A 26,749-nucleotide genomic window follows, 5' to 3' on the forward strand; every position below is an offset into this window, starting at 1 on the left:
TTTCAGGCTCCGCGAGATTCGCCGATAAAAAAATGTCGAGTTGGTTGGAGAGAAAATGGGTGGTGTCATTCTCAAAAAAAAAGCTCGCGTCGAACTAATCGAATAGAAAACAGGGTGTCTAATTTTATTCGATACTATAAATCACCTTTCTGTCCCGGGTAATTAAAATCTCGTTATCAAATTCAAGGTACATTATACGCACGACATTAGTCGGTAGGGGGTCTTTCAATTGAACATCTAAACGTAGAGACCCCTGTCGAGGAATACTCGTATGATCAGCCGAGGCGTTCTGGTCCGCCGTCATATCGAAACTAAAGACCGTGTACCCCTCCTTAAAATTCGCAAAATTTAGATAATTACCCCTATCTTCGGAAGCTATGCCCATTGACTCGAATAAATCCTGATAAGGTAAACAGTAATTTGAATTTGCGAAATCCATTTGAAAGCCGTCAGGAGGATATCTATCCGGTCCGACTGACAAAGATACGTCGGTGATATTTAAATGTTCAAATTGCAAGCTATTTGTGGTCAATGACCCGTTAAAAGCTTCTTCATTGACCAAAACTACAACGGCCCTTTTTTGGTATTCTCCCGAGTATTACGTTATCGCGATTTATGTTTTTCAGTTCCTGAGCGATAGAAAAACTTTTCATAATTGTTTGCGTAATGGGATATATCGCTGGTATTCCGCTTTCTAACATCCTAGCGTGGGCTAAACCTATCTGCGGAGCCACCTTGACTTTAGTAACATATAAATACGCCTGTTCTAAAATTAGCTTATAATCTTTTCCTTGATCTAAAGCTATTATACAAGTTAAACGAGGGCTTCTTACGAAGCGAAAACTTACGGGTAGTTGATTGACAATAAACTTATACATGTGGCAAATATCGAGGGGTAAATGGCCCATTAACTCAAACGTGGTCGATTCTTTCGTTCGCGCACATCTCTTCAGCATTCCGTTACGATCATTGTTAAAAAGAGGTTCCCACATGTCTTGCTGTTTACAGCTCAAATTCATATAAAACATTCCATTCTCCAGTTTCGTTTTTTTAGCGTCTTCACCAAAATTCAGCAATTTCGCCAAGTACGCGTTATACGCCGAAAGATTATTTGTAGATTGTACAGACGTGTCGCCCAGATAAGCGTCGATTTGCGAAAAAGAGTTCCAATAAGATTATTCGTGACCTCGACTTTTACTTCAGTGGCTGGTACGTCTGTACCATCGAAATGCACGAGTTTCATTTTTAGTTTGAGCATAGTTTTGGATAAATCAATGTATAAATCATCAGATGCCGGAATAAAAAATTCGAGAGGTCCATTGTCGGTCAAGTTATTCGTGGGTAGATATCGTATTTCGGTCGTAGCTAATATGTTGGTATTTAACACGGGTCGTTCGAACAAGTCTAAGGAACTTAGCATGCCTTCTCGAAGCGCCATTGTTTCTTATCCCAAAAATTCGTCTTTAGTCCTTGATTTTTTCGTTTTCTTTTTCCGTTGTCTAGGTGGCGCGCGTCTCTTACGAGTTCCACTGCCTGACTGGGGCTTACTCATTCTGTCAGCGGCTTTATGTAACAAATTGCTTCCGGCTAATCGTAAATTGTTGCGGATAGCCAATTGCGGATATACACCGGATTCCAAATCACCGAACATACGCTTTCCGAGACCTAGCGCTTCGCTGCGCAAAGGTTTTACCATCGGTGTAATATATCTCATTAATTTCTTAAATATTCCACCCAAACCACGCCCTCTCTGGTAAACCGGGCCGGCAAACACTCGCCCCCCATATTGAGACTTATATTAACGGAAATAACTGTCACTCTCTGACATCTTTCTTGAAATGAAGTCGAACGACCGTCTTCCCCTTGTTAAATATCAAATTTTCTCCAAAATCAGTTTTTAAGTCTATCTCGATCAACTCTAGCTCTCTTGATTTAACCGGGTAATAGTCTATTTTGTCGTATATAATAGACTTATTACTAGACTGATCATTGCTCGCTAACGGTATAATTTTCATGAGAGGAGCGAAAGTATCTCCGGTATACTGGGGATATATTAAATTCGAATATAGATAAAGCGTACTCGCGCCTCTAGATAAATCGGCCGGATAAGTACTGTCGTGACCAACCAGGTCAAAATCAAAATCCGTAAATCCTAATAATTCGCCTAAGCCTTTCTTACTGGATTTGAAGAAAATAGTCACAGCCCCGTGATCTGCTCCTACATGGATGGTGCCATTGGGGTTTATACCGAAATGAACAAGGTTTCTCACGTGATCAGGGATAGTGTTTGACATGGCGTCTAATATTGCTTGAATACTTAAATAAGTTCCAATCGGAATATTACAGTCAACTTCTACGTTGCGTGTAAAAGTCATATCGCGTAGATGATTTTCTTTGATTTCAATATAATTTAGATGATTTAAAATTATACTCCTCGTATAGGGGGTTACCGGTTTTGACGGCTGATATACCCCCGATTGATATCCCGTGTCATCCTTGCTCTCGAAACATAACAGTTCTTTCAAAGGTCCGTCAGGAATAAATAACTCGAAATTGGTCTTCTTTTTCTTGGTCGGGTCAGCCGGATTATGTATTGTCGGATCGTAAATCCAATAAAGTCCATCGGGTTTTTCCCAGATTTTGAACGAAATGTAGGCGTCCAGTCCATTTTCCCTTATTCCTTCGTTAATAGCGCGTACAACTTTTTTAACCAGACTATATTTGATGACTAATCCGGCAGTGTCTTTTTCGGCTTCCAATTTAGCGACTTTTAATGAGATTTTATAAGTGTAAGGTCGTTTTTTATAATAGTCAACCGCCACCGTTTTTAATTGAAAATTATTAGTTTTATCCGTGATATTTTCCCAGTTGGGAGGCAAAATTACATCCGACACGCCAACAACAAATTTGTCCGGTAGTGTTATAGAACGACCCAAGTTTACTTTAAAGTTTGACTGAGTATTCGCCGGATAGAGGTCGCTAGAGGCGTTACTCGGTAGAGTTACGTAAAAGTCGTCCATTTTTATAAAAAGAATGACGGTCTCTTATTTGGAGGGGATTCGAACTCGTGACTATTTAATTTGCTATTTACAAAGTTGTTCGTCCTACCAAGTAAACTACCGTCATTCCTACTCGAGATTCGTTTCGTTTCCTACAGATTCTCCTTTCATGAAAGGGCAAAGCGGTATCTTTTCCAAGTGTCGAATGAGTGCTACGCTTTTCCAGTCGGTTATGACTAGCGGACAGAAGGCGCACTTGACCGAAACGCTGTCTGGTAACGAATAAAACCCTTGCGCGGCCAAGTCTGATTTATGTACACCTGGTACCTTCCAATTAACGAAACTCATTAATCGTTTTTTTTCCGAAAGAAATTTTAAAGGAACATCGTGGCTATTTACCGTAGCCATTTTTTCTTCGAAATTTACGTATACAACGAAATCGTCCCGAATACAAATCTAGAGTTTCCTCTAACAGCGTACTGGGTAACCTAGCAACGGCGCATTCCTCGATAAACACCTGCTCGTAATCAATCAAACCTGTCACCACTTTAACAATGCCCGAGTATAGCGAGCCTGGGAATTCCTTTAAAGGAGTACTGACCCCTTTTCGCGCCAAAACGCCTACCAATCAGCGCCATTTTGAATAATTTCGCGCCAGCCAATTAGCGCGCAGTACACGCGCGTGGTAACTACGTGGTCCCCGTACCGCGCCGCGCCAGCCAATCAGCGCGCAGGTAACCACGTGCTCCCCGCGCCGCGTAGTTACGCGCCAATCAGCGCGCGCCACTCTGCGGAGGTCAATGACCTCGATGGGGAGGAAAATTCCGACCCCCCCACGCCACCTGCCGGAAGGGGGAAGGAAGCGGGGACTTCCGGTGCCGACCCCCTTGCCACAAACCCTTGCAATTACTATATGATGGAAAACCAAATAAGAGAAGCGTTTTAAATAAACAGAAAAAACGAGCTTGCCAGGATTCAAACTGGAATCTTCTGCTCCGTAGGCAGACGCGTTTCCCGTTGCGCCACAAACCCTTGCAGTTAATATATGATGGTAAACCAAATAATAGAAGCGTTTTAAATAATGTGAAGAAACGAGCCTGCCAGGACTCGAACCTGGAATCTTCTGCTCCGTAGGCAGACGTGTTATCCATTGCGCCACAAGCCCATGCAGTGACAATATGACGGAACACCAAATAATAGAAGCGTTTTAAAAAAAACGTTATATATGAGTTTGCCAGGATTCGAACCTGTAATCTTCTGCTCCGTAGGCAGACGAGTTATCCGTTGCGCCACAAGCCCACGCAGTTAACATATGATGGAAAACCAAATAATAGAAACGTATAAATAAACTGAAAAAACCAACTTGCCAGGATTTGAACCAGGAATCTTCTGCTCCGTAGGCAGATGGGTTATCCATTGCGCCACAAGCCCTTAAAGTAACAATATGATGGAAAACCAAATAAAAGAAGCGTTTTAAATAATGTGAAGAAACGAGCCTGCCAGGACTCGAACCTGGAATCTTCTGCTCCGTAGGCAGACGCGTTATCCGTTGCGACACAAACCATTGCTGTTAACGTATGATGGAAAAACAAATAATAGAGGCATTTTAAATACACGGAAAAAACGAACTTGCCATGATTCGAACCTGGAATCTTCTGCTCCGTAGGTAGACGCGTTATCCGTTGCGCCACAAACCCTTGCAGTTAATATATGATGGAAAACAAATAATAGAAGCTTTTTAAATAAACTGAAAAAACGAACTTGCCAGGATTCGAACCTGGAATCTTCTGCTCCGTAGGCAGACGCGTTATTCGTTGCGCCACAAGCCCACGCAGAAACAAAATGATCAAAAACCAAATAATAGAAGCATTTTAAATAAACTTTAAAAACGAGCTTGCCATGATCCGAACCTGGAATCTTCTGCTCTGTAGGCAGACGCGTTATCCGTTGCGCCACAAGCCCTTGCAGTAACTGTATGATGAAAAACCAAATAATAGAAGTGTTTTAAATAAACTGAAAAAACGAGCCTGCCAGGACTCGAACCTGGAATCTTCCGCTCCGTAAGCAGACGCGTTATCCATTGCGCCACAAGCCCCTGCAGCATCAATATGATGAAAACCAAATAAAAGAAGCGTTTTAAATAAACTTTAAAAACGAGCTTGCCAGGATCAAACCTGGAATCTTCTGCTCCGTAGGCAGACGCGTTATCCGTTGCGCCACAAACCTTTGCAGTTGATATATGATAGAAAACCAAATAATAGAAGCTTTTTAAATAAACAGAAATAACGAGCTTGCCAGGATTCGAACCTGGAATCTTCTGCTCCGTAGGCAGACGCGTTATCCGTTGCGCCACAAACCGTTGCTGTAAAAATATGATGAAAAACCAAATAATAGAAGCGTTTTAAATAAACTTTAAAACGAGCTTGCCAGGATTCGAACCTGGAATCTTCTGCTCCGTAGGCAGACGCGTTATCCGTTGCGCCACAAACCCTTGCAGTTACCAAATGATAGAAAACCAAATAATAGAAGCGTTTTAAATAAACTTTAAAAATGAGCTTGCCAGGATTCGAATTTGTTATCTTCTGCTACGTAGGCAGACGCGTTATCCGTTGCGCCACAAACCCTTGCAGTTACCAAATGATAGAAAACCAAATAATAGAAGCGTTTTAAATAAACAGAAAAAACGAGCTTGCCAGGATTTACACCTGGAATCTTCTGCTCCGTAGGCAGACGCGTTATCCGTTGCGCCACAAACCCATAAAGTAACAATATGATGGTAAACCAAATAATAGAGGCGTTTTAAATAATGTGAAGAAACGAGCCTGCCAGGACTCGAAACTGGAATCTTCTGCTCGTATGCAGACGCGTTATTCATTGCGCCACAAGCCCATAAAGAAACAATATGATGGTAAACCAAATAATAGAAGCGTTTTAAATAATGTGAAGAAACGAGCCTGCCAGGACTCGAACCTGGAATCTTCTGCTCCGTAGGCAGACGCGTTATCCATTGCGCCACAAGCCCCTGAAGCATCGATATGATGAAAGCCAAATAAAAGAAGCGTTTTAAATAAACTTTTAAACGAGCTTGCCAGGATTCGAACCTGGAATCTTCTGCTCCGTAGGCAGACGCGTTATCCGTTGCGCCACAAACCCTTGCAGTTAATATATGATGGAAAACAAATAATAGAAGCTTTTTAAATAAACTGAACAAACGAACTTGCCAGGATTTGAACCTGGAATCTTCTGCTCCGTAGGCAGACGCGTTATCCGTTGCGCCACAAGCCCACGCAGAAACAATATGATGAAAAACCTAATAATAGAAGCAATTTAAATAAACTTTAAAAACGAGCTTGCCAGGATCCGAACCTGGAATCTTCTGCTCCGTAGGCAGACGCGTTATCCATTGCGCCACAAGCCCCTGAAGCATCAATATGATGAAAGCCAAATAAAAGAAGCGTTTTAAATAAACTTTAAAACGAGCTTGCCAGGATTCGAACCTGGAATCTTCTACTCCGTAGGCAGACGCGTTATCCGTTGCGCCACAAACCCTTGCAGTTACTAAATGATAGAAAACCAAATAATAGAAGCGTTTTAAATAAACAGAAAAAACGAGCTTGCCAGGATTTAAACATGGAATCTTCTGCTCCGTAGGCAGACGCGTTATCCATTGCGCCACAAGCCCCTGAAGCATCGATATGATGAAAGCCAAATAAAAGAAGCGTTTTAAATAAACTTTAAAACGAGCTTGCCAGGATTCGAACCTGGAATCTTCTGCTCCGTAGGCAGACGCGTTATCCGTTGCGCCACAAACCCTTGCAGTTACTAAATGATAGAAAACCAAATAATAGAAGCGTTTTAAATAAACAGAAAAAACGAGCTTGCCAGGATTTAAACCTGGAATCTTCTGCTCCGTAGGCAGACGCGTTATCCGTTGCGCCACAAACCCATAAAGTAACAATGTGATGGTAAACCAAATAATAGAGGCGTTTTAAATAATGTGAAGAAACGAGCCTGCCAGGACTCGAACCTGGAATCTTCTGCTCGTATGCAGACGCGTTATTCATTGCGCCACAAGCCCATAAAGTAACAATATGATGGTAAACCAAATAATAGAACCGTTTTAAATAATGTGAAGAAACGAGCCTGCCAGGACTCGAACCTGGAATCTTCTGCTCCGTAGGTAGACGCGTTATCCATTGCGCCACAAGCCCATTAAGTAACAATATGATGGTAAACCAAATAATAGAAGCGTTTTAAATAATGTGAAGAAACGAGCCTGCCTGAACTCGAACCTGGAATCTTCTGCTCCGTAGGCAGACGCGTTATCCATTGCGCCACAAGCCCCTGAAGCATCAATATGATGAAAACCAAATAAAAGAAGCGTTTTAAATAAACTTTTAAACGAGCTTGCCAGGATTCGAACCTGGAATCTTCTGCTCCGTAGGCAGACGCGTTATCCGTTGCGCCACAAGCCCACGCAGAAACAATATGATGAAAAACCTAATAATAGAAGCAATTTAAATAAACTTTAAAAACGAGCTTGCCAGGATCCGAACCTGGAATCTTCTGCTCCGTAGGCAGACGCGTTATCCGTTGCGCCACAAACCCTTGCAGTAACTGTGTGATGAAAAACCAAATAATGTAAGTGTTTTAAATAAACTGAGAAAACGAGCCTGCCAGGACTCGAACCTGGAATCTTCTGCTCCGTAGGCAGACGCGTTATCCATTGCGCCACAAGCCCCTTAAGCATCAATATGATGAAAACCAAATAAAAGACTCGTTTTAAATAAACTTTTAAACGAGCTTGCCAGGATTCGAACCTGGAATCTTCTGCTCCGTAGGCAGACGCGACATCCGTTGCGCCACAAGCCCTTGCAGTAACTGTATGTTGAAAAACCAAATAATAGAAGTGTTTTAAATAAACTGAAAAAACGAGCCTGCCAGGACTCGAACCTGGAATCTTCTGCTCCGTAGGCAGACGCGTTATCCATTGCGCCACAAGCCCCTGAAGCATCAATATGATGAAAGCCAAATAAAAGAAGCGTTTTAAATAAACTTTAAAACGAGCTTGCCAGGATCCGAACCTGGAATCTTCTGCTCAGTAGGCAGACGCGTTAAACGTTGCGCCACAAGCCCTTGCAGTAACTGTATGATGAAAAACCAAATAATGGAAGTGTTTTAAATAAACTGAGAAAACGAGCCTGCCTGAACTCGAACCTGGAATCTTCTGCTCCGTAGGCAGACGCGTTATCCATTGCGCCACAAGCCCCTGAAGCATCAATATGATGAAAACCAAATAAAAGAAGCGTTTTAAATAAACTTTTAAACGAGCTTGCCAGGATTCGAACCTGGAATCTTCTGCTCCGTAGGCAGACGCGTTATCCGTTGCGCCACAAACCCTTGCAGTTAATATATGATGGAAAACCAATAATAGAAGCTTTTTAAATAAACTGAACAAACGAACTTGCCAGGATTTGAACCTGGAATCTTCTGCTCCGTAGGCAGACGCGTTATCCGTTGCGCCACAAGCCCACGCAGAAACAATATGATGAAAAACCTAATAATAGAAGCAATTTAAATAAACTTTAAAAACGAGCTTGCCAGGATCCGAACCTGGAATCTTCTTCTCCGTAGGCAGACGCGTTATCCGTTGCGCCACAAGCCCTTGCAGTAACTGTATGATGAAAAACCAAATAATGGAAGTGTTTTAAATAAACTGAGAAAACGAGCTTGCCAGGATTTAAACCTGGAATCTTCTGCTCCGTAGGCAGACGCGTTATCCATTGCGCCACAAGCCCCTGAAGCATCGATATGATGAAAGCCAAATAAAAGAAGCGTTTTAAATAAACTTTAAAACGAGCTTGCCAGGATTCGAACCTGGAATCTTCTGCTCCGTAGGCAGACGCGTTATCCGTTGCGCCACAAACCCTTGCAGTTACTAAATGATAGAAAACCAAATAATAGAAGCGTTTTAAATAAACAGAAAAAACGAGCTTGCCAGGATTTAAACCTGGAATCTTCTGCTCCGTAGGCAGACGCGTTATCCGTTGCGCCACAAACCCATAAAGTAACAATGTGATGGTAAACCAAATAATAGAGGCGTTTTAAATAATGTGAAGAAACGAGCCTGCCAGGACTCGAACCTGGAATCTTCTGCTCGTATGCAGACGCGTTATTCATTGCGCCACAATCCCATAAAGTAACAATATGATGGTAAACCAAATAATAGAAGCGTTTTAAATAATGTGAAGAAACGAGCCTGCCAGGACTCGAACCTGGAATCTTCTGCTCCGTAGGTAGACGCGTTATCCATTGCGCCACAAGCCCATTAAGTAACAATATGATGGTAAACCAAATAATAGAAGCGTTTTAAATAATGTGAAGAAACGAGCCTGCCTGAACTCGAACCTGGAATCTTCTGCTCCGTAGGCAGACGCGTTATCCATTGCGCCACAAGCCCCTGAAGCATCAATATGATGAAAACCAAATAAAAGAAGCGTTTTAAATAAACTTTTAAACGAGCTTGCCAGGATTCGAACCTGGAATCTTCTGCTCCGTAGGCAGACGCGTTATCCGTTGCGCCACAAGCCCACGCAGAAACAATATGATGAAAAACCTAATAATAGAAGCAATTTAAATAAACTTTAAAAACGAGCTTGCCAGGATCCGAACCTGGAATCTTCTGCTCCGTAGGCAGACGCGTTATCCGTTGCGCCACAAGCCCTTGCAGTAACTGCATGATGAAAAACCAAATAATGGAAGTGTTTTAAATAGACTGAGAAAACGAGCCTGCCTGAACTCGAACCTGGAATCTTCTGCTCCGTAGGCAGACGCGTTATCCATTGCGCCACAAGCCCCTGAAGCATCAATATGATGAAAACCAAATAAAAGACTCGTTTTAAATAAACTTTTAAACGAGCTTGCCAGGATTCGAACCTGGAATCTTCTGCTCCGTAGGCAGACGCGACATCCGTTGCGCCACAAGCCCTTGCAGTAACTGTATGATGAAAAACCAAATAATAGAAGTGTTTTAAATAAACTGAAAAAACGAGCCTGCCAGGACTCGAACCTGGAATCTTCTGCTCCGTAGGCAGACGCGTTATCCATTGCGCCACAAGCCCCTGAAGCATCAATATGATGAAAGCCAAATAAAAGAAGCGTTTTAAATAAACTTTAAAACGAGCTTGCCAGGATTCGAACCTGGAATCTTCTGCTCCGTAGGCAGACGCGTTATCCGTTGCGCCACAAACCCTTGCAGTTACTAACTGATAGAAAACCAAATAATAGAAGCGTTTTAAATAAACAGAAAAAACGAGCTTGCCAGGATTTAAACCTGGAATCTTCTGCTCCGTAGGCAGACGGGTTATCCGTTGCGCCACAAACCCATAAAGTAACAATATGATGGTAAACCAAATAATAGAGGCGTTTTAAATAATGTGAAGAAAAGAGCCTGCCAGGACTCGAACCTGGAATCTTCTGCTCCGTATGCAGACGCGTTATTCATTGCGCCACAAGCCCATAAAGTAACAATATGATTGTAAACCAAATAATAGAAGCGTTTTAAATAATGTGAAGAAACGAGCCTGCCAGGACTGGAACCTGGAATCTTCTGCTCCGTAGGTAGACGCGTTATCCATTGCGCCACAAGCCCATAAAGTAACAATATGATGGTAAACCAAATAATAGAAGCGTTTTAAATAATGTGAAGAAACGAGCCTGCCAGGACTTGAACCTGGAATCTTCTGCTCCGTAGGCATACGCGTTATCCGTTGCGCCACAAGCCCATAAAGTAACAATATGATGGTAAACCAAATAATAGAAGCGTTTTAAATAATGTGAAGAAACGAGCCAGCCAGGACTCGAACCTGGAATCTTCTGCGCCGTAGGCAGACGCGTTATCCGTTGCGCCACAAACCCTTGCTGTTAACATATGATGGAAAACCAAATAATAGAAGCTTTTTAAATAAACTGAACAAACGAACTTGCCAGGATTTGAACCTGGAATCTTCTGCTCCGTAGGCAGACGCGTTATCCGTTGCGCCACAAGCCCACGCAGAAACAATATGATGAAAAACCTAATAATAGAAGCAATTTAAATAAACTTTAAAAACGAGCTTGCCAGGATCCGAACCTGGAATCTTCTGCTCCGTAGGCAGACGCGTTATCCGTTGCGCCACAAGCCCTTGCAGTAACTGTATGATGAAAAACCAAATAATAGAAGTGTTTTAAATAAACTGAGAAAACGAGCCTGCCAGGACTCGAACCTGGAATCTTCTGCTCCGTAGGTAGACGCGTTATACGTTGCGCCACAAGCCCACGCAGAAACAATATGATGAAAAACCAAATAATAGAAGCATTTTAAAGAAACTTTTCAAACGAGCTTGCCATGATCCGAACCTGGAATCTTCTAATCCGTAGGCAGACGCGTTATCCGTTGCGCCACAAGCCCTTGCAGTAACTGTATGATGAAAAACCAAATAAAAGAAGTGTTTTAAATAAACTGAAAAAACGAGCCTGCCAGGACTCGAACCTGGAATCATCTGCTCCGTAGGCAGACGCGTTATCCATTGCGCCACAAGCCCCTGCAGCATCAATATGATGAAAACCAAATAAAAGAAGCGTTTTAAATAATCTTTAAAACGAGCTTGACAGGATTCGAACCTGGAATCTTCTGCTCCGTAGGCAGACGCGACATCCGTTGCGCCACAAGCCCTTGCAGTAACTGTATGATGAAAAACCAAATAATAGAAGTGTTTTAAATAAACTGAAAAAACGAGCCTGCCAGGACTCGAACCTGGAATCTTCTGCTCCGTAGGCAGACGCGTTATCCATTGCGCCACAAGCCCCTGAAGCATCAGTATGATGAAAACCAAATAAAAGAAGCGTTTTAAATAATCTTTAAAACGAGCTTGACAGGATTCGAACCTGGAATCTTCTGCTCCGTAGGCAGACGCGACATCCGTTGCGCCACAAGCCCTTGCAGTAACTGTATGATGAAAAACCAAATAATAGAAGTGTTTTAAATAAACTGAAAAAACGAGCCTGCCAGGACTCGAACCTGGAATCTTCTGCTCCGTAGGCAGACGCGTTATCCATTGCGCCACAAGCCCCTGAAGCATCAGTATGATGAAAACCAAATAAAAGAAGCGTTTTAAATAATCTTTAAAACGAGCTCGACAGGATTCGAACCTTGAATCTTCTGCTCCGTAGGCAGACGCGACATCCGTTGCGCCACAAGCCCTTGCAGTAACTGTATGATGAAAAACCAAATAATAGAAGTGTTTTAAATAAACTGAAAAAACGAGCCTGCCAGGACTCGAACCTGGAATCTTCTGCTCCGTAGGCAGACGCGTTTTTTTTTATTTTTTTTTAAATTATATCATTAAAAAATACACGACGCGTGTATGATACAAAAAGCGAAATGCAACAAGATAATAGAACAAGAAAAAAATACGAAGTAACATTTGAAAAATCGGTCGCGAAAATGAACATCGATTAAGAAAGAAATACGACTAGATAATATTGATTAAACAATAGTGAGAAATAAAAAAATAAAGCAACGTTTCAAACACTATTAGGCAGTACATGTTGTAGAAAGAATTCATGAACAAAAATAGGCAAAATTAGATCTGAAACAGCATTAAAGACGATTAAGAAGAAATAAATTAACGAAAAAAAAAACTCCTTATTGAAAATGAGCAGCAAAGGCTTAGAGCCGACAGAACACAAAAGAGGCCGCAAAACATTAAGAAAATCCATCACCATTAATTTGTAACTTATACTTTGAAACCGTAATCATCCGGGATCACAAAGTCCTTATACAGAGGACTGGTAACAGGCTTACCCTGATACCGACACACCCGAGCAAAATATTCGTTCTCCGAAGATGGCGGCCAAGCAACCTCCTTAGGCCACCACTCAGGCCGGCGATGACCCGCGAAAGGGTACAGACGCATAGCAACGGGAACTTTTTGAACTTTCGTAGCAGAGCCAGAAGAAGAAGACAGCTTCTTACCGACATCGCCATCGCTGGACGACATCGAATGCTTAGCACTCCGACGTGGATCAGACTTCACCCCGGCATCGACGATGGAAGATACACCGCTACCGGCCCGGACCGGAGAACCTTGAGGAATAGCGACTGAGGCAGGATCGACGACCATCGCTTCACCGTCACCACCACCGCCAGACGCCGCTTCTAAATCACGGGATGCCATCCGGGGCCATAAAGGACACTCCCGAACAACATGTCCCTGCTTCTGGCACTTAAAGCACTTGAAATCAGGACAATGGCGATAAATATGGTCAGGAGAATAACACTTATTACATATTTTCAACTGAGAATCATGTCGGACAGCGTAAAACTTCTCTCGACCAAGAGCATCGGCAACTCGTAAGCGATATGGTAATGATGACAGATTCTCAGGTAAGGTAACACGAACGGTACGAAGTCCGCAATAGAATGATGCCTTTTTATGCCACACAAGCGGACCCTTGATTTCACAGCCAAGCGACGTTAATTTGGATAAAACGGCTTCATCAGTCACAAACTCCGGTAAGTCCGAAAAGGCGACAGTCACAGTCTTCGCAGAAACGCTTGAAATTTCATATATCTCACCATCAATATCCAAGCCCGAATCTATAACGCCCTCGACATCGGCCAAAGTCTTCAAGGTGAGAATGTAACCTCCCTCATCACAGACAACTAAAGCAGAAGCACAATCGAGACCAAAGTTCGCAATCACCGCCGTAGACACAACTTCAAAACTTGGTAGATTTCGTTTAAAATCAATAAAAACCGATCTCTTGAATGCGTCCATCCTGGGTAGAAACACCCAGGAGGGATTACCAAATTAATAAATTAACAACTATTGAATTAAATGCACGAATAATAACCGAAATAAAAATAAATTGGCAAAAAACCCCGCTTAGGCTTAGCGCGACGAAAACACGGAGTGCAAAATCGAACGACCTGCACTCTCCAAAAGCTCGAACGCAACTCCCGTTGCGCCACAAACCCTTGCAGTAACGAAATGATAGAAAACCAAATAATAGAAGCGTTTTAAATAAACAGAAAAAACGAGCTTGCCAGGATTTGAACCTGGAATCTTCTGCTCCGTAGGCAGACGCGTTATCCGTTGCGCCACAAACCCTTGCAGTTAAAATATGATGGAAAACCAAATAATAGAAGCGTTTTAAATAAATTGAAAAAACGAGCTTGCCAGGATATAAACCTGGAATCTTCTGCTCCGTAGGCAGACGCGTTATCCGTTGCGCCACAAGCCCACGCAGAAACAATATGATGAAAAACCAAATAATAGAAGCATTTTAAAGAAACTTTTCAAACGAGCTTGCCATGATCCGAACCTGGAATTTTCTGCTTCGGAGGCAGACGCGTTATCCATTGCGCCACAAGCCCTTGCAGTAACAATATGATGGAAAATCAAAAATTAGAAGCGTTTTAAATAAACGTTAAAAGTGAGCTTGCCAGGAATCTAACCTGTAATCTTCTGCTCCGTAGGCAGACGCGTTATCCGTTGCGCCACAAGCCCTTGCGTTAATATATGATGTAAAACCAAATAAAAGAAGTTTTTTAAATAAACTGAAAAAACGAGCCTGCCAGGACTCGAACCTGGAATCTTCTGCTGCGTAGGCAGACGCGTTATCCATTGCGCCACAAGCCCTTGCAGTGACAATATGACGGAACACCAAATATAAGAAGCGTTTTAAAAAAAACGTTATAAACTAGCTTGCCAGAATTCGAACTTGTAATCTTCAGCTCCGTAGGCAGACGCGTTATCCGTTGCGCCACAAGCCCACGCAGTTGACATATGATGGAAAACCAAATAATAGAAGCGTTTTAAATAAACTAAAAAAAACCAGCTTGCCCGGAATTGAACCTGGAATCTTCTGCTCCGTAGGCAGACGCGTTGTCCATTGCGCCACAAGCCCACGCAGAAACAATATGATGAAAAACCCAATAATAGAAGCGTTTTAAATAAACGAGCTTGCCAGGATTCGAACCTGGAATCTTCTGCTCCGTAGGCAGACGCGTTATCCGTTGCGCCACAAGCCCACGCAGAAACAATATGATGAAAAACCAAACAATAGAAGCGTTTTAAATAAACTGAAAAAACCCACTTGTCAGGGTTCGAACCTGGAATCTTCTGCTCCGTAGGCAGGCGCGTTATCCATTGCGCCACAAGCCCTTGCAGTAACGTTTTGATGGAACATAAAATAATAGAAGCGTTTTAAAAAACGTTAAAAACTAGCTTGCCAGAATTCGAACCTGGAATCTTCTGCTCCGTAGGCGGACGCGTTTCCCGTTGCGCCACAAACCCTTGCAGTTATTATATGATGGAAAACCAAATAATAGAAGCTTTTTAAATAAACTGAAAAAACGTACTTGCCCGGATGCGAACCTGGAATCTTCTGCTCCATAGGCAGACGCGTTATCCGTTGCGCCACAAGCCCACGCAGAAACTGTATGATGAAAAACCAAATAATAGAAGCGTTTTAAATAAACTGAAAAACGAGCCTGCCAGTATTCGAACCTGGAATCTTCTGCTCCGTAGGCAGACGCGTTATCCGTTGCGCCACAAACCCTTGCAGTTACTACATAATGGAAAACCAAATAATAGAAGCGTTTTAAATAAACAGAAAAAACGAGCTTACCAGGATTCGTACCTGGAAACTTCTGCTCCGTAGGCAGACACGTTATCCATTGCGCCACAAGCCCACGCAGTTAGCATATTATGGAAAACCAAACAATAGAAGCGTTCTAAATAAACTGAAAAAACCAACTTGCCAGGATTTGAACCTGGAATCTTCTGCTCCGTAGGCGGACGCGTTTCCCGTTGCGCCACAAACCCTTGCAGTTATTATATGATGGAAAACCAAATAATAGAAGCTTTTTAAATAAACTGAAAAAACGTACTTGCCCGGATGCGAACCTGGAATCTTCTGCTTCGTAGGCAGACGCGTTATCCAATGCGCCACAAGCCCTTGCAGTAACAATATGATGGAACACCAAATAATAGAAGCGTTTTAAAAAAACGTTAAAAACAAGCTTGCCAAGCTGGAATCTTCTGCTCCGTAGGCAGACGCGATATCCGTTGCGCCACAAGCCCACGCAGTAATAATATGATGAAAACCAAATAAAAGAAGCGTTTTAGATAAACTTTAAAAACGAGCTTGCAAGGATTCGACTGCTCCGTAGGTAGAAGCGTTATCCGTTTCGCCACAAGCCCACGCCGTAGCAATATGATGAAAAACCAAATAATAGAAGCGTTTTAAACAAACTTTAAAAACGAGCTTGCCGGGATTCAAGAAAGTAGCTCTCTCTTGCGCCGACGCGGAAAAACCGGTAACTTGCGGGTTCAGAAAAATCGGCTCAAAGACAGGATTCGCGTGCGGTAAAACAGTCCATTCATTGGCGACAAGTAATCTGTTCCACGCGCTAACAATACTGCGATACCGGGGAACCATCCTTGGTAATAGTTTCTGGTCGAACTGAAGCCGAAAGACTTGAAAGCCAATGCCCTCATAACCGCCATAAAAAGAGAGCAAAAACCGTGAGACGTCCTTCATCGCGGAATCAGAGGAGTCGCCGATAAAGCCTTTAATTTCTTTTAAACGGAACGCGAGGTTTTTCAGCTGGAAATCGACGAGGCCGTACCCCCCTTCAGATTTCGGACGAATTAATGTTTCTTAATCCACGTGAAGCATGCCAGGACCCCAAATAAAATCCATCACCGCCGTTTTAAATCTTTGTGCCCAGGCTAATGGCAAATCTACCGAGCTCAGAGTATGCCAAAGCGTGGAAGCCGCCAGCACGTTAATGACGACAATTTTGCCCGTTAACGTAAGACGACGTTGTTTCCACGAACGTAAAGTGCCGGAGAACTTGTCCATTCGGGGGTTCCAGTTAAGACGGAGCAATTCTTGACCATCGTTCGTTAAATAAATCCCCAAAATCATCAGTGGGTCGCCACTTATGGACACCCCAGAGATCACCATCGGAAGGCGATTGCGATACGACCCAAGCCACTGCGCCTGACATTTCTTTACGTTTAATTTGGCTCCGGACGCTCGACCATACCGCTCGTATTCATGAATAGCCTCGACCATACCATCAGTTGAACTGGTTAGAATCGTATTATCGTCCATGTGCGCAAACAGCAAAGGTAAGTGGCCGGTACCAAACATCGGGAGCCGTGGAATAGCCGGATTGCGCAACAGCGCAGCGAAAAGTGGTTCTGTCGAAAGGATATAGAGGAGGGGACTAAGCGGGCAACCCTGGCGAACTGAACGGCGCAGGGGAAAAAATCCGTCAAAAAGCCATTGACCCGGACATATGACTTGGCGTGGACTAGAAAGGCTTGAATCCATTTGAGGAAAAAAGCACCAAAGCCCATACTGCGAAGCACTTCAAACAAAAAGGAACAGTCCACTTGATCAAATGCCTTCTCCAAATCCAGTTTTAACAAAACTCCTGGTGCGTTTGTTGCCGATACAAGGTCAGTCGCATCCAGCAAGAAGCGAGGCGTCTGCGATATGTCCCGGCCTCTCACCGCTCCTGTCTGGCATGGAGAAATTATATCCGGCAAAAGAGGTGCCAGCCTATTAGCAAAGACCTTCGCGAGTATTTTATAGGCTACATTGAGCAGCGATATAGGACGCCAAGACGCCAAAAAAGTGAGATCGCCGGACTTCGGGACAAGCAAAATCAGACCCTCAGTCATTGTACACCATCCCGAGCAATCGTGGCCAAAACCCGAAGAAAACCTTCCTTGACTAAAGGCAAGAGAAATGACCAAAACTCGACTGTGAAGCCATCACGGCCAGGGCTTTTCCCCCGCTTCATTGATTTTAAGGCCGTAACAATCTCCGACCAGACAATGGTATTGTCCAGGCTCCGCCGTTTGTCCTCTGATACTCTTCCCTGTACCAAGGAAGAAAAAATCCCGCCAGCTCCGGGATCTACCGGTGCCTTAGCATAGAGCCTCGCATAGTATTCAAAAATATTCTGACGAATAGTGGTACCGTCGCGGGTGATCTCGCCACTGGACAATGTAAGCGACTGAATCGTTTTTTTCCTTTGCCGAAAATTTTCGAGGCGCAGAAAAAAAGCAGTAGTTTTTTCGTCGGCTAAAAGGTGCTGGGCTTTCGCACGAACTGCGGCACCAACGAACTCATGGGCGGTAACTTGAGAAAGGGATTCCGTCAAACAATAAGTTTGGTTTCTTCATCAACTGACAAATTCCGACGAGCAAGGTAAGCATTAATCTCTATTTGCAATTTGGTTTTATGCGCGCGACGCTGCGAGGCCAAATGTTTGGAGTAAAAAATAGCGTAATCACGCAAAGATATTTTCAAATCTTCATACCACCGAAAAATATCTTCCCGGTAGGCAACTGAGGTTTGGCTTCGTTCCACTATACGAGTACAACCAGTGAGAAAGTTATCATTCTCCAACAAAGAGGAATAAAAAGCCCAAGTTCCCGGCCCTCTCGGAGAACCAGACAGATCAATTTGCACTATGAGGGCTTTATGATCAGAAAAAGGAGAAACCATGTAAGTGCAACGAGATAAAAGAGCTAGTTCGGGCCGCCGAACGAAAAAGTAGTCTATTCGGGAGAATAAATATCGCCCAAAAACAAATCCAGCCCGCGAATATTCAAATTGCGAAGGATGGTAGTGACGCCAAACATCGACCAATGAAAGTTCGCCAGACATGGTTGGTAACGAATAATGCTGGTCCCGGCGAAAATTTGCCGGGCGCCGGTCCATTGAAGGGTTCATGACATCATTTAGATCGCCAAAAATAAAAGGCCGATGAAGCGTACTACAAATATTGGCGATTTCTTTAAAAAATGTTGAACGGGAGGCTGCGTCATTTGGAGCGTAAACATTAATATAGTCGATACAGGTATCATCTATTTCTAATGAGGTCAATAAAAAACGCCCCGTATTTTTATGTACCACCCGGCGGGGTAAGACGTCTATTCCTGGCCGTATTAAAGTTGCAACACCGCAAAAACCTCCATTATTTAAATCCAGGTCAATAAAAACTTTACCTCTAAAATACGTTTTAAAAATAGCTACATGTTCCGGGAGCCAGTGGGTTTCTTGTAAAAAAACGAGATCATAGTCCTTTATAAAAGCTATTACATGTTCCATTTTCGTCTTATCACGCAATCCATTAACATTTAGCGTTAAAAAATGTAACGCCATATTAATTATGCCATGTTGTGATCTTCCAAAACTCCATCAGACTGCTGCCCTCCAGACCCCATGGGGTCAGAGTCGTCACCAGGAGGCAAATTGGGCGTAGAGGCAAGCTTACCGGTCAGGCGGGAGGACTTAAGAATAGAGGAACTCTTTCGGCGATACGGAAACGAAATGACGTCACCGTCGTCCGTTGAATGATGACGCTTGCTGTTAGGCCTACCGCTCTGTTTAAATTTAGAAGAACGATTAATTATCGCAGCATCCGGTTTACTAACACCCACGTCAGCCGTATCCTGTGGCGCATCGCCCTCTGACTTATCAGCGGAATTATCATTACCAGCCCGCTGAGGACAATTACGAACGGTGTGGCCCTGTTGCTTGCAACCGAAACAAACAAACTTAGGACAGTCCTTGTATATGTGATCGGAAGCCAAACACCCGTTACAGAGAGAAGGGTGTCTATCTGGTGATTGAGAATTTCATTCTCAATCACCAAATAGACACAAAGCTGTAGCTTGGCTCCCGCCGTTCACCCGCGCCTCTCCCGTTCCTCCCCCACCCGCGCCTCTCTCTCAATCACCAGAATTTCTAATCACCAGAATTTCTAATCACCAGAATTTCTAATCACCAGAATTTCTAATCACCAGAATTTCTAATCACCAGAATTTCTAATCACCAGAATTTCTATTCACCAGATTCTCCCGTTCACGGGTTGCTTTCCCCCAACCCCCATTCACTGGATACTTTATCTCTCGTTCACCAGCTCCTTTCCCCCATTGCTTTCACCCCTTCTAATCACCAGTTGCTTTCCCCCATCTCTAGGCAATAAAAACAACCATAATTGTTATCTCTCATACTATCGATCCCAATCGCTAGAAATTGGCTTTTTCCCCATTCGCTATAAATCGCAGCAGTTTGCCAGAATTAGTTTTATCTCTCCGAAATAATTAATGTACCCAAAATTGGACCGCCAGTTTATTATTCTTTTTAGGGGAATCTCTATGGGAGTTTAACATTACAATAAAGCTAAAAGGTCCAGTTTGGGGTACATTTGGTCCGAAATGGGGTACATAGGGCCGAAAATGGTGACTTTGGTCGTTTTTGGGGTACATTTGGTCCATTTTGGTCCATTTTTGGGTACATCCCTGCTTTCCCCCATCCCCATTCTCCAAAATTAGTTTTCCTCGCGCAGATATCTGGAGATTATTTTAGAACTTTGTTTTACATGTTAGTAGGTACTATCAGATATTCCATTAGATGGTTATCTTGTACATTACACAATTAAAACAAATTAAAGTAGTTAAGTTTACAGGCATTTAAATGGGGTGAAACGATCTCCTGCAACTTAATTTAATTAAAAGTTCTAACTCACGTATTTGTAGTGTTTAGCAACAGTATCGTCTGACATCAGAGGGACAGTTACAAACGTCTTCTTCTGGTACAGGTGAGAAGCTTTTGTCAGAGACCGTAGTTGCTTTTGGCGTCGGGGGAATGTCCCATTCTAGCGAAAGGTACTTTTTTTCCGATGGTGAATTATCCCTAGCCGGACAGTTTGGAAAGAATCTAGCATGTTCAAGTTCTGGTACGTCTCCTGATTTCCATCCTTCTAATACGCCATGGCATTTGTAACATCGTACTTCATCGCCCCGCTGAATATAGTAGAATCCAGCCTTCGCTAGTTGCTCCTTAGTGACGTGCGGATTTTTCCAGTGACGAAACGTTTCAAGTCGATACACTTCAATGTCCATAGCTGATCTAGACCAAATACGTTCTATAGTTTCAAATGATACATTCTCTAAGCCTACATTTACCCCTAAGTCTACTAAACCTAATTTTATCAATATGGTTAAATTTCTACGCTAAAATTATCAATATAAATGCTTTTTTCAATATGCAAATTGTTTTAAATATGTCTAAAAATATAGTCTATTACCAAGAAAAAATAGTTACTTACTTTATGGGTAGAAATCCTTTGTCAAGCTGTAGAAAAGACTGAGCGAACCGTCAGCAGGTCTTTACTCGTCAATGTGCCGTAGAGAAATGACGCACGGAAGATTAATTTATTCCTATCTTGTTGAGAATAATTCATCACGTGATCTAAACTTCATATAACCCTCAAATTCTATTGGCTGTCTCTCTCTGACAGTTTAAACTGCCTCTAATGATTGACGGCACATATTTACCCACTTGAGTATTTGGAAAAAACCCTTTGCTACTCAAGGAGAGTTTTGGAAATACCACGTTGACGATATCAAAATCGAGCTCTCACTTGAAAATGTTTACGGAAAACAATCCTCTTGGAAAATTGAGTTACGTAGAAGATTGCTAAAAAATGGCTATGTGTTAAGTTTTTTTCAATAATGAGTCTTATTTTTTTACATTTTTAAAGTATTTATTAAGAGTGAAAAATCCTATGACTACACTGACGGCATATCTTAAGTACCGGTGGAAAAATCCAGTGCTCAAAGTTCAGTTATCTTATTAAACGTGCGCGTGCACAGAAAAATGAACGAGTCACGTGATAGTAACTTAATTTCTACGCTAATCTTACCCCTACTAGACCTAATTTCTGTCTAATACATTTCCAATATATATATATAAAAGAATGCCTAAAAATTTCATTTTAAATATAATAAAATAGCCTAGCTGATTATTATTATTATAACTTACTTTTCAGCGTGACCTTCAATGACTATTCCCAATGCTAAGACTCTTTATTGAGATAACTAAGAATTGATTCCCATGACTACCCTGACGGCATATCTTAAGTACCAGTGGAAAAAAAAATCCATTGCTCAAAGTTCAGTTATCTTATTAATCGGGTGCGCGCGCACAGAAAATGAAAGTCACGTGAGAATCGGTACGTCACTGAAAATAGTGGAAGTGTCATCACTAGAGTTCTTTTATCAATATATTTAATTAAGGATTATTTCAAAGTTTAGATGGCGCCATGGTTCTCAAAGCAGTGATATTAAAAGATCTCAACGGGTGGAATTGGAGAAACGCTAAAAATATTATCGACATATTCATTCTCCCTAAGTATAAATAAATAAATAAATAAATAAATAAATACATTCTTGGCATAGTAGTAGGATTTTAAGAAAAAAATTAAATACGGAAAATCAATTATTTTATTTTAAAGGTTTTGTGATTTCTCACCAAACAATTTCAACATCTTCAATGTAGGCTATCACATCAGGGGCATCTCAAAAATCTTTTTCCTCTGATCTCCTAGTTTCTGCCTCTGTCTTTAGTATTTATAAATATTTTCCTATCCATAAACCATTTCCTAACTGGTGGACATTGATAACACTAAAAGTTTACTTATAATAATATGCTGAAATACATTTTCCAATACGCAAAAAATTAAAGCTAGACCTAAAAACCTGTAAAGTGTAAATAGTTAAGACTAAATTTCTAAGCCTAGCCCATGAAAGTACATTTTCCGTAAATCATATCCTAACATGAATGCATTTGTTTTTTTTTAAAAATATGCTAATTAATTTCGTAAACAAGCATAAATTTTAGTTCGCCCTTCCTCCAAAATATCTAATAGAGATACCCGTTTCACCGAAGATGAAGATGCTTCGTTTTATTCAGCGTTGGGTAAATCGCCGTGTAAAAAAACATCTAGCATTGCATTAACTTTTTCCTCGTCCTCGTCCGAGACCCCTACAATACGTCTCTCGATCTATAAAGTAAAGAAATCAAAATAATAAGCTAAAAGATAATCCATACCTTCTATTCACTAGTTCAATTTATCACTGTCTCATATATCCACTATCGTACATACATACATTCATACACTAACTTACTAACGCTTTAGTCTCCGCAAGTTTTTATGTTGTATAATCAAAGTTTTGAATCGAATAATAATAATAATAATAATAATTAGATCAAAACAAATTTCAAGCTTACGTTAATGTATTCCCTTGAGTGAGGGCCCAATCTTTGAAAAATCTTCTCAATGACGACATGGGTAGCTAGATGGACGTCGATGTAACCTTCGTCCTCTTGCAGGTTCAATTCACGTAAATACCAGTTTTTATATTTTCTTAACATTATTTCTAACGCTCTAAACGAAAATTGTTTTTCGTTTGGCATATCAGGCTTAAAAGAAAACCTAAGAACTGCTTTAGTTACACGCATATCCACGTTATTTTCCATAGCTAATATTTAGCCCTTAAACTTGCTCGTAATTACGAAGAATGTAAAAATGTAGAATGCTCGCTCCTATATTTATGCCAAATCAGAAATCACTTGAAATAATAACTTCATTTGGTACTTAAAAAACGGTGAGAGGTGGGAGGAGGGGTTTGGTAATTTATAAATTTTTATAATCAAATGTACCATAGCAAAAGTATATAAATAATACAAGAAGTGCACTAATTATTATTTTCGCTCGCCAGGTAATTTCGTTTGATTTCCGTTTCGCACGGACGCAGATAACATGGTAACGCGACTACAGCGAACCGATAAAGCTAATTAATAAAATACTGTCAACCATTTGATATTAGAAATGTTAAAATAAAACTTTTACAGATAAATCTAATTTATAAAATATTGCCAATTGAGGGTTTGCAAGTTAGTTTGATTATAGGTTTTGAGTGTTAGAATAGAAATAACGCTAAATACAGGGTTAAATTCAATTCAAAATAAAAGACCATGACAATAAAAAATAACCTTTAAAATATAAATCGCGAAGAAAATGAAGTAACGCGACTTTTAAAATTAGTATAAAATGTTTAATCCCTCTGAAAACGTGAAAATTCATATAGGACAAAACCCAAATACATGTTTACTGAGCTTAGCACTCTACTTTTTCAATCCTCTATTCTCAATGGTGGCCTCTATTTTTACCATCGTCTGCTTCGTAAACTTTATGGATGCATTGGAAGGGCTCAAATTAAGCTAAGTGGGTACACTTCTTGTTTAATTTATATACTTCTAACCATATTAAAGTATCAATTTTAATAAAAGGAATTCAACTTAAGTGTTGTTTTGCTATCTGAAATTCGAAAACAAAGAAGGTAGTACAGGGGTACTTAAGTTGATTTTAATATTTTTTTTAGAAATAACTTAAGTATACAGCGAAATAATCATTAGTGGTATCTAATTTTTTAAGTGCCCACATACTTCTCATCTCGTATAAAAGAGGGTCATTTTTGTACTATAAAACCATTCCATTCCTGAAATCCGCTACAGGAAAAAAGTTGATTAAGCTAAGCAATTTACGAGCGACGTCCTAGCGTACTTGTAATTAAGAAAGTAAGTACTTAGTTTTACGATTTTCCTTAAAACTATGATTTTAAATCGATAAAGTGAAACACGTAAAGTGTCCCTGACCAAAATTGTTTCACAAACATCTGTACCGTTTAATAAGATACGAGTATGATAACGATTTCTAGAGCCCTATGTTCGATAATGATTCATTAGGAAAATTTGAATATAGTTTAAATTTTTAATTACTTATTTTTTGGTTTGACTACCAATTTGGAGGACTACTGTTTTGATTTTGATATAACTAAATTTGATTGGTTTTCGAAAAGTTTTCTCTTCTACCCCCAGCCCCCAGTTTATAATTATGATGTCAGTTGTAAATTGTTTTTTTCGAGTATAAAAAGGGTAAACAGAAAAATTGAGAGATAGTATTAAGAAAACAGCCAATTCGAATTGTTTCGGAATCGGCTCGAGGGACTAAGTACGTAGATATACGTCAATTGTAAATTCTAAACTTTGTATATATATTATATTCATTCATTCATTCTTACTAATTTTATAGTAATGGATCCTATTTCCATAACTTTGGCCTCGGGAAATGAGTACGTCGGTACGACAACCGAATCTATGATTTGCTTTCACTGCGGCGAATGTACGGAAGAATTGGCAGTAAGAGGCGGAGGACTCTTCTTTTGCTGGGGTCGAGAGTGCGCGCATTATCAAATGGGAGTAATTTTTCGACATGGTAATGTCTATACCAAACACATCCCAGGGCATCTTATAAAGGAGTTCCCGCCCCATCTCCGCTGTACGTACTGTGGAAGAAGAGGGTCGAAGAGAAGCCGTCGACGGGAGGAGTGCTCAGCGTTCGATTTCATGGGATGCTGTCATTACCCTAAGCCTCCCAGAGACCGAACTGTAGTTCGTTTTATAAATAGATAAATAAATAAATAAAATTGCGAATAATTTACAAATAAATGTCTATTGACTTTTCTTCATCCTATAATATAAGTTTATTCCTAAATTTTTAAGCTTATTACAATAAGATTTCTTTAAGAGAGAGAGAGAGAGAAAAGAATTGCTTAAATTAGGAAGTAATAATGAATCTATTGAATCCAATGTAAAGAAAATGCATCAAGATATTAACTTGGAAAATCCAAAAGATGATTCACCAGTAAGCAGTATTCAGTTAATTAAAAATCATAAACAAAAACCGACTGATTACGGTGCATCAAGATATAATATTTGTATATCTTCGAAAAAAGGTGAATCATTAAACATCAACAATGCGGTAATTTACTTATAATATATTTTATATGAAAATAATTAAAGGTTTTATAAATGATAAATTATATTATAGATTATAGGTGGATCTAATAGCAAAATAGTATACGTCCAGGTAAAGTATTGTTTTATTTAGAAGTTTAAATATTAAGTTAATGGTTTATTTTAGAATAACTATATGTTAAATGATTTATTTTAGAATAGCGTTGATACATATGGTGGTAGGACAACATTAGAAAGTAGGTATATTGATTTAAAAAAACTATCGATTAATTAAACATTTTAATAATATTTTTACATAGCTTCGATAGTATCCAGAGATTGTACGATTGTTATTACGAAATGAAACTAATTTATTTTATAATAAATATAGGTTGTAAAATGCTGCAAAAACCTCTGACTCTACGTTCAATACGTTAAAATAGATTACAATACGTAAATATAGGTGAAAAAATACTAGAAAAACACGCATACTATTATTTTTTTTTAATTTTTGGAAATACACAACATCCACCAGTTACTTCGCAATGACGAACTGGCTGCTCTCTTTGTCCCAGGAGACATGACCAATGAGTTGGCAAAGTACGGAAAAGACTCGTACTTCCAAGAATTGGCAACAGGTGGCGCAAAAAATTACGTGTTCCGTATAAATCAAGGCGTAATTTTTTGCGCCACCTGTTGCCAATTCTTGGTCATGTCTCCTGGGACAAAGAGAGCAGCCAGTTCGTCATTGCGAAGTAACTGGTGGATGTTGTGTATTTCCAAAAATTAAAAAAAAATAATAGTATGCGTGTTTTTCTAGTATTTTTTCACCTATATTTACGTATTGTAATCTATTTTAACGTATTGAACGTAGAGTCAGAGGTTTTTGCAGCATTTTACTACCTATATTTATTATAAAATAAATTAGTTTCATTTTGTAATAACAATCGTACAATCTCTGGATACTATCGAAGCTATGTAAAAATATTATTAAAATGTTTAATTAATCGATAGTTTTTTTAAATCAATAT

The 26,749-nt window shown here is 40.6% G+C and overlaps 38 non-coding genes across 38 annotated transcripts; all 38 read right to left on the reverse strand.

Moving 5' to 3' along the window:
• Positions 1-4,091: 4,091 nt before the first annotated feature.
• Positions 4,092-4,164, reverse strand: TRNAR-ACG (transfer RNA arginine (anticodon ACG)). Its single transcript has one exon. It is a non-coding gene; the product is annotated as a tRNA-Arg (tRNA).
• A 591-nt stretch (positions 4,165-4,755) lies between these two features.
• Positions 4,756-4,828, reverse strand: TRNAR-ACG (transfer RNA arginine (anticodon ACG)). The gene has a single exon. It is a non-coding gene; the product is annotated as a tRNA-Arg (tRNA).
• A 193-nt stretch (positions 4,829-5,021) lies between these two features.
• Positions 5,022-5,094, reverse strand: TRNAR-ACG (transfer RNA arginine (anticodon ACG)). Its single transcript has one exon. It is a non-coding gene; the product is annotated as a tRNA-Arg (tRNA).
• A 191-nt stretch (positions 5,095-5,285) lies between these two features.
• On the reverse strand, positions 5,286-5,358 carry TRNAR-ACG (transfer RNA arginine (anticodon ACG)). The gene has a single exon. It is a non-coding gene; the product is annotated as a tRNA-Arg (tRNA).
• Positions 5,359-5,417: 59 nt separating this feature from the next.
• Positions 5,418-5,490, reverse strand: TRNAR-ACG (transfer RNA arginine (anticodon ACG)). Its single transcript has one exon. It is a non-coding gene; the product is annotated as a tRNA-Arg (tRNA).
• A 458-nt stretch (positions 5,491-5,948) lies between these two features.
• TRNAR-ACG (transfer RNA arginine (anticodon ACG)) lies at positions 5,949-6,021 on the reverse strand. Its single transcript has one exon. It is a non-coding gene; the product is annotated as a tRNA-Arg (tRNA).
• Positions 6,022-6,079: 58 nt separating this feature from the next.
• On the reverse strand, positions 6,080-6,152 carry TRNAR-ACG (transfer RNA arginine (anticodon ACG)). The gene has a single exon. It is a non-coding gene; the product is annotated as a tRNA-Arg (tRNA).
• A 59-nt stretch (positions 6,153-6,211) lies between these two features.
• Positions 6,212-6,284, reverse strand: TRNAR-ACG (transfer RNA arginine (anticodon ACG)). Its single transcript has one exon. It is a non-coding gene; the product is annotated as a tRNA-Arg (tRNA).
• Positions 6,285-6,344: 60 nt separating this feature from the next.
• Positions 6,345-6,417, reverse strand: TRNAR-ACG (transfer RNA arginine (anticodon ACG)). Its single transcript has one exon. It is a non-coding gene; the product is annotated as a tRNA-Arg (tRNA).
• A 58-nt stretch (positions 6,418-6,475) lies between these two features.
• Positions 6,476-6,548, reverse strand: TRNAR-ACG (transfer RNA arginine (anticodon ACG)). Its single transcript has one exon. It is a non-coding gene; the product is annotated as a tRNA-Arg (tRNA).
• Positions 6,549-6,739: 191 nt separating this feature from the next.
• Positions 6,740-6,812, reverse strand: TRNAR-ACG (transfer RNA arginine (anticodon ACG)). The gene has a single exon. It is a non-coding gene; the product is annotated as a tRNA-Arg (tRNA).
• Positions 6,813-6,872: 60 nt separating this feature from the next.
• Positions 6,873-6,945, reverse strand: TRNAR-ACG (transfer RNA arginine (anticodon ACG)). The gene has a single exon. It is a non-coding gene; the product is annotated as a tRNA-Arg (tRNA).
• Positions 6,946-7,137: 192 nt separating this feature from the next.
• Positions 7,138-7,210, reverse strand: TRNAR-ACG (transfer RNA arginine (anticodon ACG)). The gene has a single exon. It is a non-coding gene; the product is annotated as a tRNA-Arg (tRNA).
• Positions 7,211-7,401: 191 nt separating this feature from the next.
• Positions 7,402-7,474, reverse strand: TRNAR-ACG (transfer RNA arginine (anticodon ACG)). Its single transcript has one exon. It is a non-coding gene; the product is annotated as a tRNA-Arg (tRNA).
• A 60-nt stretch (positions 7,475-7,534) lies between these two features.
• TRNAR-ACG (transfer RNA arginine (anticodon ACG)) lies at positions 7,535-7,607 on the reverse strand. The gene has a single exon. It is a non-coding gene; the product is annotated as a tRNA-Arg (tRNA).
• Positions 7,608-7,667: 60 nt separating this feature from the next.
• TRNAR-ACG (transfer RNA arginine (anticodon ACG)) lies at positions 7,668-7,740 on the reverse strand. The gene has a single exon. It is a non-coding gene; the product is annotated as a tRNA-Arg (tRNA).
• Positions 7,741-7,798: 58 nt separating this feature from the next.
• On the reverse strand, positions 7,799-7,871 carry TRNAR-ACG (transfer RNA arginine (anticodon ACG)). Its single transcript has one exon. It is a non-coding gene; the product is annotated as a tRNA-Arg (tRNA).
• Positions 7,872-7,931: 60 nt separating this feature from the next.
• TRNAR-ACG (transfer RNA arginine (anticodon ACG)) lies at positions 7,932-8,004 on the reverse strand. The gene has a single exon. It is a non-coding gene; the product is annotated as a tRNA-Arg (tRNA).
• Positions 8,005-8,326: 322 nt separating this feature from the next.
• Positions 8,327-8,399, reverse strand: TRNAR-ACG (transfer RNA arginine (anticodon ACG)). Its single transcript has one exon. It is a non-coding gene; the product is annotated as a tRNA-Arg (tRNA).
• Positions 8,400-8,458: 59 nt separating this feature from the next.
• TRNAR-ACG (transfer RNA arginine (anticodon ACG)) lies at positions 8,459-8,531 on the reverse strand. Its single transcript has one exon. It is a non-coding gene; the product is annotated as a tRNA-Arg (tRNA).
• A 193-nt stretch (positions 8,532-8,724) lies between these two features.
• TRNAR-ACG (transfer RNA arginine (anticodon ACG)) lies at positions 8,725-8,797 on the reverse strand. The gene has a single exon. It is a non-coding gene; the product is annotated as a tRNA-Arg (tRNA).
• A 58-nt stretch (positions 8,798-8,855) lies between these two features.
• Positions 8,856-8,928, reverse strand: TRNAR-ACG (transfer RNA arginine (anticodon ACG)). Its single transcript has one exon. It is a non-coding gene; the product is annotated as a tRNA-Arg (tRNA).
• A 60-nt stretch (positions 8,929-8,988) lies between these two features.
• TRNAR-ACG (transfer RNA arginine (anticodon ACG)) lies at positions 8,989-9,061 on the reverse strand. The gene has a single exon. It is a non-coding gene; the product is annotated as a tRNA-Arg (tRNA).
• A 192-nt stretch (positions 9,062-9,253) lies between these two features.
• On the reverse strand, positions 9,254-9,326 carry TRNAR-ACG (transfer RNA arginine (anticodon ACG)). The gene has a single exon. It is a non-coding gene; the product is annotated as a tRNA-Arg (tRNA).
• A 191-nt stretch (positions 9,327-9,517) lies between these two features.
• Positions 9,518-9,590, reverse strand: TRNAR-ACG (transfer RNA arginine (anticodon ACG)). Its single transcript has one exon. It is a non-coding gene; the product is annotated as a tRNA-Arg (tRNA).
• A 60-nt stretch (positions 9,591-9,650) lies between these two features.
• On the reverse strand, positions 9,651-9,723 carry TRNAR-ACG (transfer RNA arginine (anticodon ACG)). The gene has a single exon. It is a non-coding gene; the product is annotated as a tRNA-Arg (tRNA).
• Positions 9,724-9,914: 191 nt separating this feature from the next.
• TRNAR-ACG (transfer RNA arginine (anticodon ACG)) lies at positions 9,915-9,987 on the reverse strand. The gene has a single exon. It is a non-coding gene; the product is annotated as a tRNA-Arg (tRNA).
• A 60-nt stretch (positions 9,988-10,047) lies between these two features.
• On the reverse strand, positions 10,048-10,120 carry TRNAR-ACG (transfer RNA arginine (anticodon ACG)). Its single transcript has one exon. It is a non-coding gene; the product is annotated as a tRNA-Arg (tRNA).
• Positions 10,121-10,178: 58 nt separating this feature from the next.
• On the reverse strand, positions 10,179-10,251 carry TRNAR-ACG (transfer RNA arginine (anticodon ACG)). Its single transcript has one exon. It is a non-coding gene; the product is annotated as a tRNA-Arg (tRNA).
• Positions 10,252-10,843: 592 nt separating this feature from the next.
• TRNAR-ACG (transfer RNA arginine (anticodon ACG)) lies at positions 10,844-10,916 on the reverse strand. Its single transcript has one exon. It is a non-coding gene; the product is annotated as a tRNA-Arg (tRNA).
• A 60-nt stretch (positions 10,917-10,976) lies between these two features.
• On the reverse strand, positions 10,977-11,049 carry TRNAR-ACG (transfer RNA arginine (anticodon ACG)). Its single transcript has one exon. It is a non-coding gene; the product is annotated as a tRNA-Arg (tRNA).
• A 60-nt stretch (positions 11,050-11,109) lies between these two features.
• On the reverse strand, positions 11,110-11,182 carry TRNAR-ACG (transfer RNA arginine (anticodon ACG)). The gene has a single exon. It is a non-coding gene; the product is annotated as a tRNA-Arg (tRNA).
• A 326-nt stretch (positions 11,183-11,508) lies between these two features.
• On the reverse strand, positions 11,509-11,581 carry TRNAR-ACG (transfer RNA arginine (anticodon ACG)). Its single transcript has one exon. It is a non-coding gene; the product is annotated as a tRNA-Arg (tRNA).
• A 191-nt stretch (positions 11,582-11,772) lies between these two features.
• TRNAR-ACG (transfer RNA arginine (anticodon ACG)) lies at positions 11,773-11,845 on the reverse strand. Its single transcript has one exon. It is a non-coding gene; the product is annotated as a tRNA-Arg (tRNA).
• Positions 11,846-12,036: 191 nt separating this feature from the next.
• On the reverse strand, positions 12,037-12,109 carry TRNAR-ACG (transfer RNA arginine (anticodon ACG)). The gene has a single exon. It is a non-coding gene; the product is annotated as a tRNA-Arg (tRNA).
• Positions 12,110-14,079: 1,970 nt separating this feature from the next.
• On the reverse strand, positions 14,080-14,152 carry TRNAR-ACG (transfer RNA arginine (anticodon ACG)). The gene has a single exon. It is a non-coding gene; the product is annotated as a tRNA-Arg (tRNA).
• A 458-nt stretch (positions 14,153-14,610) lies between these two features.
• Positions 14,611-14,683, reverse strand: TRNAR-ACG (transfer RNA arginine (anticodon ACG)). Its single transcript has one exon. It is a non-coding gene; the product is annotated as a tRNA-Arg (tRNA).
• Positions 14,684-15,002: 319 nt separating this feature from the next.
• On the reverse strand, positions 15,003-15,075 carry TRNAR-ACG (transfer RNA arginine (anticodon ACG)). The gene has a single exon. It is a non-coding gene; the product is annotated as a tRNA-Arg (tRNA).
• Positions 15,076-26,749: the final 11,674 nt, after the last annotated feature.

This window comes from Leiobunum rupestre, chromosome 3 (assembly GCF_980474605.1).
Source record: "Leiobunum rupestre chromosome 3, qqLeiRupe1.1.hap1, whole genome shotgun sequence".
Lineage (NCBI taxonomy): Eukaryota > Metazoa > Arthropoda > Arachnida > Opiliones > Sclerosomatidae > Leiobunum > Leiobunum rupestre.